The sequence below is a fragment of the Periophthalmus magnuspinnatus genome, chromosome 21 (genome assembly GCF_009829125.3).
Source record: "Periophthalmus magnuspinnatus isolate fPerMag1 chromosome 21, fPerMag1.2.pri, whole genome shotgun sequence".
Classification (NCBI taxonomy): domain Eukaryota; kingdom Metazoa; phylum Chordata; class Actinopteri; order Gobiiformes; family Gobiidae; genus Periophthalmus; species Periophthalmus magnuspinnatus.
In genome coordinates, this window is record NC_047146.1 from 8,391,608 (window position 1) to 8,403,710 (window position 12,103).

The window sequence follows — 12,103 nt, forward strand, 5'->3', positions numbered from 1 at the left end:
CACCGCTTGGAGCCACTAAACACATCAGTGAGGGAGCAGAGCCACTGCTGCGCACCGCTCAAAGAGCCGTTTACTGCTTTTTCATCCAAGATACACAAAAGAGTTTACGCACAACATACACTTTGAGCTGACAGTAAATGCAGATCTCACAGACTTACGCACGTCTCCCTCGTTTCGTCTATTCCAGAGCATGTGGTCTGATTTGTCCCTCCACACTGCTAAAGCCGTCCTAAGCTTCATGTAAGACCGCTATTCCCGCTACAGTGTGGCCGCTTCGAGTCGAGTGCCAAGGCCGTGCTGCCCGGTGCCCAAACCCACCACTCAACACACACTGAGGGGCAGAGACGAGAAGAAATGACATTTATTATACACTCTAAAAAGAGACAATTCCAACTTATTGTTTCTCTCTCTGCTTCTAACATAATGAAGCGTCTTTTGTGTGGCGCAGAACAATACCAAACAAGTATTCTAATAAATAGCCACTTTTTTTGGCTCTCCAGGATGAATGGGTTGGAGCGGCGGGGTTCTGAAAGGCAGCTGTGCCGCATTCGGGGAGGAGGGGCGACGGCTTGGCGAGGAGCCCGCCCCCCCCTCTCCCCTTCCTCGCTCTCTCCCCTCTCCTCCTCCTGGATACTGACTCCCATTTCTGATCAGGGAGCATAAGAGATGCGAGAGAGAGAGAGAAGCTTTTGGGTAGGGAAGTATCGACTTTACAGGCTTTTTAGAGCATACAATGTTTTTTTTTTCTAAAGCAAGGCCTAAACAAAGTCTGCTGTGGGAAGTCCACAGCCACCAATTAGTTTTATAAGAAACACACAGCGTGAGAGCGGGGGACTCTGACAGCGTCTCAGAGCGGGAAACACCAGTGTACCAATACTGCAACTTGTTTCATAGCATGCAGCCTACCAAGTAATGCATTTTGTGACCCATAATATACATTTCAATAATCAATATTAAACATTTAAAATAGAAAATCATAAGTTGCAAATATTGTACCAGAACAGAATGATTCCTTCCCTCTCTGATAGTTTAGCAGCATGTCTGCTCATCCTACAACACATATGACTTTATGTACACTGTTCAGAAGAGCAAAGAAATGGTTTCAACACATTTCACACATGTATGTGTCCCCTTGCCATAAAAGGCATAACTCTGCACAATGAAAATACAGTAAACACAATATAGTATTGCCCAGTGTCATTGTGACATTGGATCCATAATTAACCAATGATGTTAAACCAATCCTTTAATTCTCTTCCTTGCAGAAAAAGAGCCAGCCTTAATGCACCCTGGTTTGTGTCACAACATCAAATACACATGAACTCCACAAGCAGGAGATTGACACAAAGTGGTAAAGCTAAGTAAAAGGCCATGTGAAGACTATTAGAGGGGAGAGAGACAGGCAGAAGGATCAGGTCGAGATCAGGCCTAAAAGCATTCAGGCAAGAGTGAGCCAATTGGCTAAAAGCACAGGTCTTCATACACTACCTCTCCGAACGCACAAATCTCACAAATCTCACAAATATAGCATCCTCTATACACTTTCTTTTTGACGGTGAAATGCAATTCAACCTGTACCCGTATTGTCAAAATGGGTTTAAAATGTTGTAAAGACAAGCCAGGACTGGAGCCAGCCTCATCTGACTAACATTATGACTCCAGCTGGATAATATGAAGATGTTGTTTAGTGCAGTTTAGTGAACACGAACGATACTGATGTGTTTATGATCAGATAAATGAATAGTAATATAAGTATTTATTTTCTTGAAAGAGCCATGCTGACATTGCTATAATACCATCGTTGCTATATGTTCCAGCCCCATTTTGATCTTATGAGGCTAGACTGAAATAGCTATTGTAACATGGCAGATGCTTAAAAAAAAAACAGTGCTTAGTATTAGTAAACAGGAGAGTGCTTTGTCGTCTTTGGGAGTTTTTAAAGCAAAATGCTAACCCCAAACTGCCATAGTGGAAGAGTGCATTTTTGACAGACAGAGCATAACATGCCATTCAAAAGTAGGGCACTCTTGTCTACGAGCAATTTGTTCTTTTGTTACACCATGTGCTCTATTTTCATTTTCTTCTTTTGCTAAAAAATGGTGAGAGAAGAGCATGTAAGGGCTTGATGGAGTGGTGAGTCAGAGACAATATGACACGAACAAGTGTGAACGAGGGAAGAAATCAAGAGAGTGAGGGAGACCAGGGAGGCCAATGTCAATCCCACGGCAAACAGCAGTGGATAATCATGGGCTTTAGCAAAACACTGTGTCCATAATGCTATTACCCAGGATTACCTACTCCAGCAGAGCCGCCAAGACGCTCTTCACAATGTGCCACAGACCTTTCAGATAATCATCTTATCACACATGACAAACCCAGAAGAAACATCCCATTATTCACCAATGGAAAGAAATCTGCAGCCTGTTTCAATGAAGACATATTGTAAGCCTAAATTATTTGAGTGGAAAAATATCAGATTTTGAAATTAAGCAGCATCTTCCCCACTCTTCTTCAGTTACATTTCCCAGCGCCACTTTCTCCCCCAATTAGACACAAGATTTTACGCATTGTTCGGCTTATCAATTAGCCATAACACCTTCCCCTCTGTTTGCTCTAATGGTTTTAACAGTCACCAGTTGCAACTCTTAGAGGTGCTGTGCTAATGGTGTCGCCACGGCGATGGAGTCACGGGGAAAGCGAAGAAGTAAGAAGGGGGGCAGCTCTCCCGAACACATCTCTAATTAGAGCTCACAGCCAGTCATTACGGCTGTAATGGGGTGTAACGCTAATGGCTATCAGGCGAGCCCCCACAAACAACAGAGGGGGGCTCTTGTAAGGTGAGAGGAGCAGAAAATTTAAGGAGGAGAAATAAAATGAAAGACTGCAGTGAGAAGGCAAGGTGGGGGTGTGGAGAGTCAGAAGGTGCACCAAGCAGAGAGGGTTTTAAAGTAGAGTAGTCAGACAAGGTCAGGCCCCATTAATGGAAAATGTCTCACCGATGATGGTTAAATCTGTCATTTCAGTAACTGGACAAATATGAAGATTGACAAGAAAAAACGACTGGGAATTAAGAAGCAGGTGAGAGGCCGACTGGTTCAGGAGCGGCACAAGAGACAGAATCTGGCACTCTGGCACTTAGACTTGTTAGTGCAGATGCACTCAGCAGCCCTCTCTAGCAGCGATACATGTTTTTACACTTTTTAGCAAATTGCACCGGCTGCTGGAAGACCAAAGTGACGGAGAGCAAGGTAAAGGAGGTGATGACAGAAAACTGGTTTTAGGAGAGGAGTGAGTGAATAGGTGTGTGTCCGAGGGGAAAACAGAAGAGCCTGATTCTACTTCACGCTGCACCAACACTATTAAGTGTAAAAAAGGATTTGATGCCAAAAAGGTGACATTGTCCGTGTGTTTACAGGTTTAAGTTGAGTTTGGTGTCAACAACAGATATGCCTGTGTGGCTGAGCTGCTATTGCACCGGTCTGGCCAGTCAAGAACTGTTATTCTGTTGTAGATACAAAACCAGTGTGACACCATCTTTTCCCCTGGGTTTAGGTAGAAGTCAAACAAGTGGAGGAACCAATCAGAGTGGAGCAATGTTTGTCCTTGTCTGGTGGGAAAAGCTGTTTGTCATAAATAAGACGGGTTATACTTGAGAGGAAAGACATAGAGCATACAAAATATACGACTGACGTTACTGTATATCATATGCTGATTTTAATTTTCCACAATACACACCAAACAAAGTGTCACAATTAAGGCATTATTGTAACTTAATGGAGCGATACCCTTTTGCAAACACCTCCACTTCGACCACATTCATTTCCTCTATTTAAAGCAACATAAAGAAGAGGCAGCAGGGTTAGCTGTAGCTACACGTACAAGATTAGTATTTAAATCTAATATATGTACCAGACCTACATGACATGTGGTGAGGTGTAAACATAAAACACAGAATTTCAGTTTCTAATCCCTTAAACTCTCTCTTGATGCATTGGGGTGTTTTTCTGGCAGGTTACCTCATGTGATCCCAAATATTGACTCTGCTATTAAAGCGGTGAAACTTAGGTCACCGGGGACGACCGCACAGAAATTGCTTGGTATTGTGCATGGGTTGCTATAAGGCAACGTCGGTTTAATGTAACTTAAAAACAAGCTCAGAGGGGGCATACTGGGTGCATGTTTTAAAATCAAAATGCATAAAAGGTCTGGCATATATAGTGACATGCAAATTAAGAAGAGCGTCCTCCACTGAAGACGGGAGTCTTGGAGGATTACTGTATGTCGTAACCTATTGGGTGGGTGATCTCTCTGTGGCGTGGCCTTTGAGAAAGCAGCAGGACTGTGTTTATGAACTGGAAGGCGTGCGGAGGGGCTTGTTTCTGAGATGTGCCTGTGTGGCTATGGTTCACTGTGGGCCCTCTCCCAGAATTTAAAATAAGGTCATTGTCCCTGGGAGGGCCCCAAGTCAAAGCTGTCCTTCTTCACCTGCCCTTTAAGTGGCCTCATCTGCACCTTTTTGGCAGGTTCACTCTTCAGCTGTGTCCACTCTGTTATTCACTCATTTATTTAGTTTATCCTATGCTGCGCTAAAACCTACTACAGAAGAATGCAGGGATTACTTGTACTTGCTGTATCTTTTTGAATCAATATGACAATTGAGGGACTCTAAGGTCGAGAGTGTCTGAGGATGTTGTGTTTTTGGTGAGGCATATTTTGTTTCTACATGGCAATGGATAGTGCATGAATTGGAAAAAAACAAAAACAAAACTACTACTTTCTAGAATCTGGATTACTTTTGGTAAGGCAAAATCAGATGAACAAATGCTGGAGTGACTGAACAAAAATGACTCAATAATTAGCCACTCTTTATATTATAGTGTGTTTACTATGGAATAATGTGTAATAACATGTTAAGGTGTAAGAGTATAGAGGGGCACGGTTACATGTTTTTACACGGTACTCAAAGAGTACATGGACTGTTAGTTTTGAAACAGTCTCTGCGTTGTGATGTTCCACTACAAGACGGGAACACTACCTTGAAGGTGGCCCCCATTATCCATGTGTTTCAGGCTTGATCTGTTTTTGCTTTTGGGAAAACAGTCTCTGGTATGTTCATATTATTCCTGAAAACCTTTTAGTAAGTTAACTCTTTGCCTATGTCTACTAATTTCTTTGCTCTTTGTTCAACCCAGGGCACATTCAGACAGTCTACAGATGAGGACACCCTTTTTATACTTGTTACACTTTGTCCCTGTGGCTGCATTTTGCTTGTTTTTGTCTCTCTAAAAGAGTGGCATCCAGTAATGCCTTAAAACTCTAATTTGATTGGAGAAATGAATTTTATGGATTAGCAAAACAATAAAACAGAAATGGCATCGTTAGTAGATAAGGCAGGTAATAAGTGTATTAGAGGTTCAACTGTGTGTCTGGAGCAGCACAGATGCGTATCCAATAAGAAGGCAGAGTGAGCAGGACAATAACCCACTATTCTTATGCTAATCAAGGAAACCATTAATGTTTACATTCAAAATCAGCCTGTCCATAGAAATACATTCACTCCCCGCTAAACTGGGATAATTAGTTCCCTCTTAAACCCATATTCCATTAACTCAGGTGAATCCATCTGAGTTTCATCAAATTTCTGCTTCATTTTGCATGATAATGCAATTTAAAAGCAAATGACATATTCAGGCGCTGGAGAAAATTAGCGTCTATGTGAAAATAATAGACAGTTACAAGGCTTCTTGTTTTATTTTATATAAATCGAAATATTTGAAAGTCAACGCTATAATTCAGCGTGGCCGATTTATGTATAAATGAATCTTTAACAGTAAACAGCTTATTGCAGATTAGTGACTGGTGTATTGAACGCTCCCGTTGCTTCCCTGAACACTTTGTATATGTGACACCTTGCATTATGATGTGGTCCTGATGTTGAGAGGATGGGACTGACAGCAGCATTCAGGTCCCCACTGAAGCCTGTGATTCTGGAGAGACCCCACGTCCTCATTGGAATAACACAGCCATCAGACAGGCTCTCTGCTGATTAGCTCTGTGTGCCCAGGCAAACAAATGGAAATTAATGTCCATCCCAATCACACTATTTTAGGTGATGTGTGCAAAATCACTTCCCCTAAATATCTCGTACAAACTGTCCCATCTTACAAATCGAATTCAGTCATTTGGAATTTGAATGCACCAAATATTATGTAGATTCATCCCTGTGCAACTGCTTACGAGTTTGAGACAATATTTGATCTTGGGCATTGGTAAGAATATGGCTGTTTTCTGTTTAAATGCAGCTTGACATGTTGGATCTGCAAGTGGCCATGGTAACTATTTGAAATATTTAGATATATGCGTGTTTCTTTTGTATTGATTTACACGTGCCATTAGAACTCTCTCCTTGGGGCAACAGAGTGTGTACATATGCATATTTTATACATGGATGATAATACATATGCAAAGTGTGAGAACAGAGCAACAGCAGCGCGTCTTTTTGTATCACATAGTTCAACCTCAGAGCCGGAGCAGAAAGTTTGCAGCGGTGACGTGAGCGTGTTTGAGACAGTTAAGCTAGTCCATACATACACCGGTGTTGCAATGCGTGTGTTGTATTTTACCTTTCATATTTCACATGTGCCCTGTTGCTGAGGGGGAGAGTCCCGGTGTACGGTCCCTCTACATGTCTCAGTAGCTTTAGCACACACACGCGCACACCGGCTGTAATGGATAGGAGCTGGCTGAGGGCGTCTGTCAGGGGCGACTGTTCTAATCAGAGCAGTGGGGAGAGAGATAAAGGAGAAAATAATGAGTGTGGCATCGGGCCTTTCATGGCGCAACAAAAGGCCACGGGATCAGATAGACACACACAATGTGGAGAGGAGAGCGAGGGAGGAGGAGAGAGAGAGCGAGGGAAGGAAGGATGGGAAGAGGCAGGACCGGGCTCAAACGGGGAATGAGTTTGCTAATAAGCCCATAGATGCGGTAGGCGGTGGAGGTATTTTTAGACATATATAGTAGTGTCTTAATCAGACTTTGAAAAAAGACAACAAAATGAATCAATGGTTATGCGTCACCAGAGCCAAAACAATGAAGCATTTACCGCAGAATGTAAAGGAACAAAGTAGTGTTTATAGCTTCAAAAGGTAACTCAAAATGCATTATAATAAAGAAATAGATAAATTATGTGAATATGACATGTGCAAACTCATATTGGCTTGTACCAGTGATCAATATGTGAAAACTGACACTGTATTTAACCAAAAAGCAAGTAAAAATCTAACTATTTTTACATGAATGATTTGTAAGTCAAAAATTTGCTTATAATTATCAATTGTAATACTTGATATTTTAAACGGCCACAGGAAGAGTAGCTGACACAATACACTGCTGATACCAACGGGGATCTAGATAAACCCACAAAAAAATACACAAAAGTACCAAAAAGTTACTACACACTCTCGACAAAGTATATCTCATAAGTAAAAATCCTGTGCTTAGACCTCCAGGTGCTAATTTTAACAAACTCATCTTCAAAAACAAAAAACATGTGTTTGTGACATACAAGTTAATGCGTTGTATAAACACTCCTACATCCAAACAGTGATCCAAACCCAAATGAAAATATAGTTGTCAATGACCCTGGTCGATCTTACTTTAAGCACTTCTGCAACAATTTCTCAGTAAAATTTTTCACAGCGCTCACAATGAGGCTGAAGACCGTGGTTTCTATGACAACATCAATCACTTTTGAGATTATAAACACAAGCTCCCATTTCAGAGCGCGAAAATACTTCGGCAGGCTTGGTGCCCTCTCTCTTCCGTCTGATTAGTGAAGCTTCATTTGCCGTGCATGTGATAATTTCCAGTTTGATTATTAATGCTTAATTTACCCAGATTACACTCCTTTGATTATTAATGCCTAATTTAGCCTGATGACTCCGATCATTACGCGGTGCCCAAACTGAAAGCAAACAACCTCAGTGGTCCTCCAATGTGGCCATACAGCCTCCTCTAACAGATAATGATACTGTTCAGAGAAGCCAGCGGGCCCAGGGAGCGTGTTAAGGCAATGTTTTTTCTCTCTCTTTTTTTAAACCCAAACTCCCATCAAAGTTTAAAGAGAAAAGAAATACTAATTAGAAACTGCAAGCTAGGAGAAATGAGGAGGCAGACTCTGAACAGAAAATCCTATTCACAGACTTAATGAGCTTGTCGAAGCTGAATAATTGATTTCTAATTCTAGCCTGCAGCTGTTGACCCAACCAGGGAGTGTTTTGAATGACGCTGAAATATGTTGCGCTCCAACTTGGCACCATTGGCTTTCAAGTAACTTACCCCAGAACCATCATATTTTACCTCGCACTTTTATTTACACATTTTTACAGTTAATTAGATGAGTCGACCGAGGCTCCGCGCTTTGAAATGCATCGCACATAATTCTCTTGACAACTTAATCCTCCCACTACTATCTTTATAATATATGCAGTTACAGTTGTTTGGTGATTAATATTACATGTATAAATGACAAGAAAGCCAAACGTTCCCTTATACACTGAGCGAGCTGTGGCACTGAGCTAACAACAGACGTGGGTAGACTATACTGCGCCACATATGGCTACTATATTAAGTGTAGTTACTCATTAAGCATCTATCTTGACCTGAACAAGTAAGATTAGACAGAAAATCCTCTAGTACACGCCCAAGAACAATCACTCAAGTGAAAAAAACACAACTGTCCAAGTCATCCCTTAACAAAAGCCTGTATGATTGACATTTATAGCAAACGTCATTTATGTCCGTATTTTTGGTGAATTAACTTAAACTTGATCAACTAAAAGAAGCTTTTTCATTTTCTCAATATTTTACTAAGTGATATAAAAGTAACAAAATACTAAAAGTTTGTAGATTTCTCCATGTAACCCCATTGGGATTGTGGGTCATATCAGATTGTAGTTGTTCTTTGCTGGTCTTGTTGGCTGTGGAGTGATTGGTTGTTGCCCCGGTGAGGATGAGGCTGTCCTGTCCTGGGGGGTTTGGGAGGGTTTGGGGGGCAGAGGAGGCACAGAGCACCCTGTGTGTGAACCACAGCAGCTCGGCGTCCCTGTAAGATGACCTCACGGAAAATAGGCCTAATTATTGCTGTGACAGCCCCATGCTATCATATTCGGCCAGATCAGTCACTACGGAGGGAGGGGGAGAAGAAAAATTAACAGAAATATATACGGCCGTGCCACCAACCCCCCCTAAACTTAGCCCATTTATTTTTAATACCCTAATCAGCAGGTCCCAACGGGGGCTTGGCTCTCACTCAGCCGCACTGACAAACACAGGTGAGCACAGGTAAGGCGGGACCAGAGCAAAAGGAAACCTGGTCATGTGGCCAACATCGATACATAACAAAAAACTCTGTTGTCTTCTCAGAGACTATCGAGTTTGCATTTCTCATAGTTTTGATTATTCTGAGCAAACTGAACATTTTGCTCTGTCTGTTCAGAAGCAGGTTAAGACCATGAGGACGTTTGGACACGATTCACACGAGGCTTCTATGCACGGTTTAGTTTTTAAATTCATCTTTGACAGCAGCAGTCTCCTCTGGCACAAGCAGAGCTTTCCATTTGAGCTTTTAGCAATAACAAAAAACAACAGAAGATTCCAGCATGTTGACATTATCATGGCATGTATTGTAGGTGGCTCAATGAATTGCCCTTCAAAGGACTAATGAAGTTTTCTGATTCTAGCAACACAAAGTTCAGTTTAATGGAACTTCAACTGGGGCTGCGACATTAAAGGCAACTCCATCTAAATGGCAATTTGTAAGGTCACAATTTTCCAAATTGAAAAGGTTGTAATTAGGTGATACGAACTCCTTTTAAAATAAAATATATATATGAATGGGGTCTTGGGATATAATGAAACCTGCTAATCCTATAGTTTAGACCTCTACAAATTTGATTATTCATGCCTCATTTAGCCTGATGACTCCGATCATTATGTGATGTCCACACTGAAAACAACCACAGTGGTCCCAGAAGACACACATCTAAACCTCAGAATACATATCACTGTAATCTTGCAATCCAACATCTGTTCTTCTAAACTATAAAGGACTGCAGCAAGTTGTGGTTAAGGAATAGAACGGAGGGAGTAAAAGCTGTGAGAGAGTTGGATTCTGTGCTCTCATCCAACAAGACAAGGTTTCTTTTTTTTTTTACTTAGATTTTTTTGTTCTTTTTCTGTTGCATTATTTATGTGTAACAGCCTGATTTTGATGTTGTTGACTGGTAAACAGGCCCCTGTCAAAGCTGCCACATGTCGGTCTGCCCTTAAAAGGCGAAAGAGGAGCTTCACCCTTATATTGAAATATTGGACTAATGTAAAGTTCTGTATACGTCCATGAATGCATTATACAAAGTCATTCTAGCCGATCTATATCAAGGCCTTTTGTGGCCTAGCGTTTGAATTGTTTTGTTGTGTTGAAATACTAAAAGAGGTATTCCTTTTTATGAATGGGTAAATTATATCAGTTTCAACACTTGATATAACACAGTAAATGCCTTTTAGAATAATTCAATTGGAGCACCAGCATATGGCAAATACAAAATACCCAGAGCTTAATGTAGACAGCAGCAATGATCCCAGAAACTGTCCCTCTCCTGAAGCTATAGTCATTAGGCCGGATCATTATATGATAGATTTCAGGGCCATTTACAGAGGTTTTGTTCCCAGAGACAGTATTTCAGAAACACCCTGGGAATGGGACACACTACACCAAGAAGTCCCTCCGTGAGAAAACATGAGATCGGACAAGAGTATGATGATCTTTGGCCGTTAAACGTGTTTATTATGAACAACATTTGAACGTTCCAACACTTTCGACAACTTCAGAAAGGTCCTTGAATGCAGCAGTACAACTCTATCAACTGTTTAAATCCACACAAGCAGTCTTACAGCAAAAAGCTTTAAGTGAATTTATGTAGGTGTCAATATAAAGCAACTACTATAATAGAAAAACAACAAAAACAGGCAAACAAAGCACTGTAGTAATGCAGTTGGTGGAAAGTTGTGTTAGGGCAAAACACTTTCTCTCCAGTGTCTGCAGACAAAGGTGTATAGATTTGTGTGAGCGATTTCTTGATTCTTCAAGTGCCCGTATAGAAAAGCAACGTGTAAATGTACTCTTGTAATGTATGTCTGTGTAAACAAGATTATGCCCAGAAAAGCAAACAGACCTAATTAGTAAGTTTAATTCATCGTTGCGTTTGTAACAGCAGGTCAAAATGTTTTTAATATTTTTATTAATTAATCAGTAAGTGTTATAATACAAAAACAAGAACTGGCATCTATTTTTAGCTTCCATAAATGTAATCAGCAGAAAAAAAAAAAACTTGAGTCAGCTGTGAATCAAACATCAATCACACACAGACACAATCAAACAACGTAATATTCTAATAATGAGATTAATTCCACTGATTACAGAAGCAGCCTCCTCCAGATAACTGCACTTCATTTGCAGCGTGATTGCGTGGCTCGGTTGGACCCGGAGCGGCGTGCTGTGGAAGTCCTTGTAACTCAGCCCCTCTCTGTCACTGGCCATGTGTAGTGTGTAATAGGCACTGACAGTCGGCGTGCAGGTCACTAACCCTATGGCCCAGTCTAATTGAGGCTAAGGATCGCGGCTTGTCCTGCCATCTATAATTAAGCACATCATCTGCGGCCGTATGAAAGATTCAGCTGGACTGGGAGTGGCCCGACACCTGATCCAGCGTCAGACTTCAGCACTCGAGCAGATAAACGTATGTGTGTCCGGGGACGCCAGCACTGTACTGACCTGTGAGCATCTACTGATTTACCACTGTCATTACACTGGCTTTTAATACACTGTAATAGTCATTTTCTAGAGGTTCAGGATAAGTGTAACATATTAGAAATAGCCTTAACAAAGCATGAAGTAATGACTTAAATCATAATGAACAAAGATTTATTAACATTCTGGCTTAGTAAATACTTAATGTCCTAACTCCTGATCATAATCCCTTAATTAAGTCTGAATAATTCTTAATAAAGGTTAAAATTGGTTCATTATCAGTCTTTCTTAATG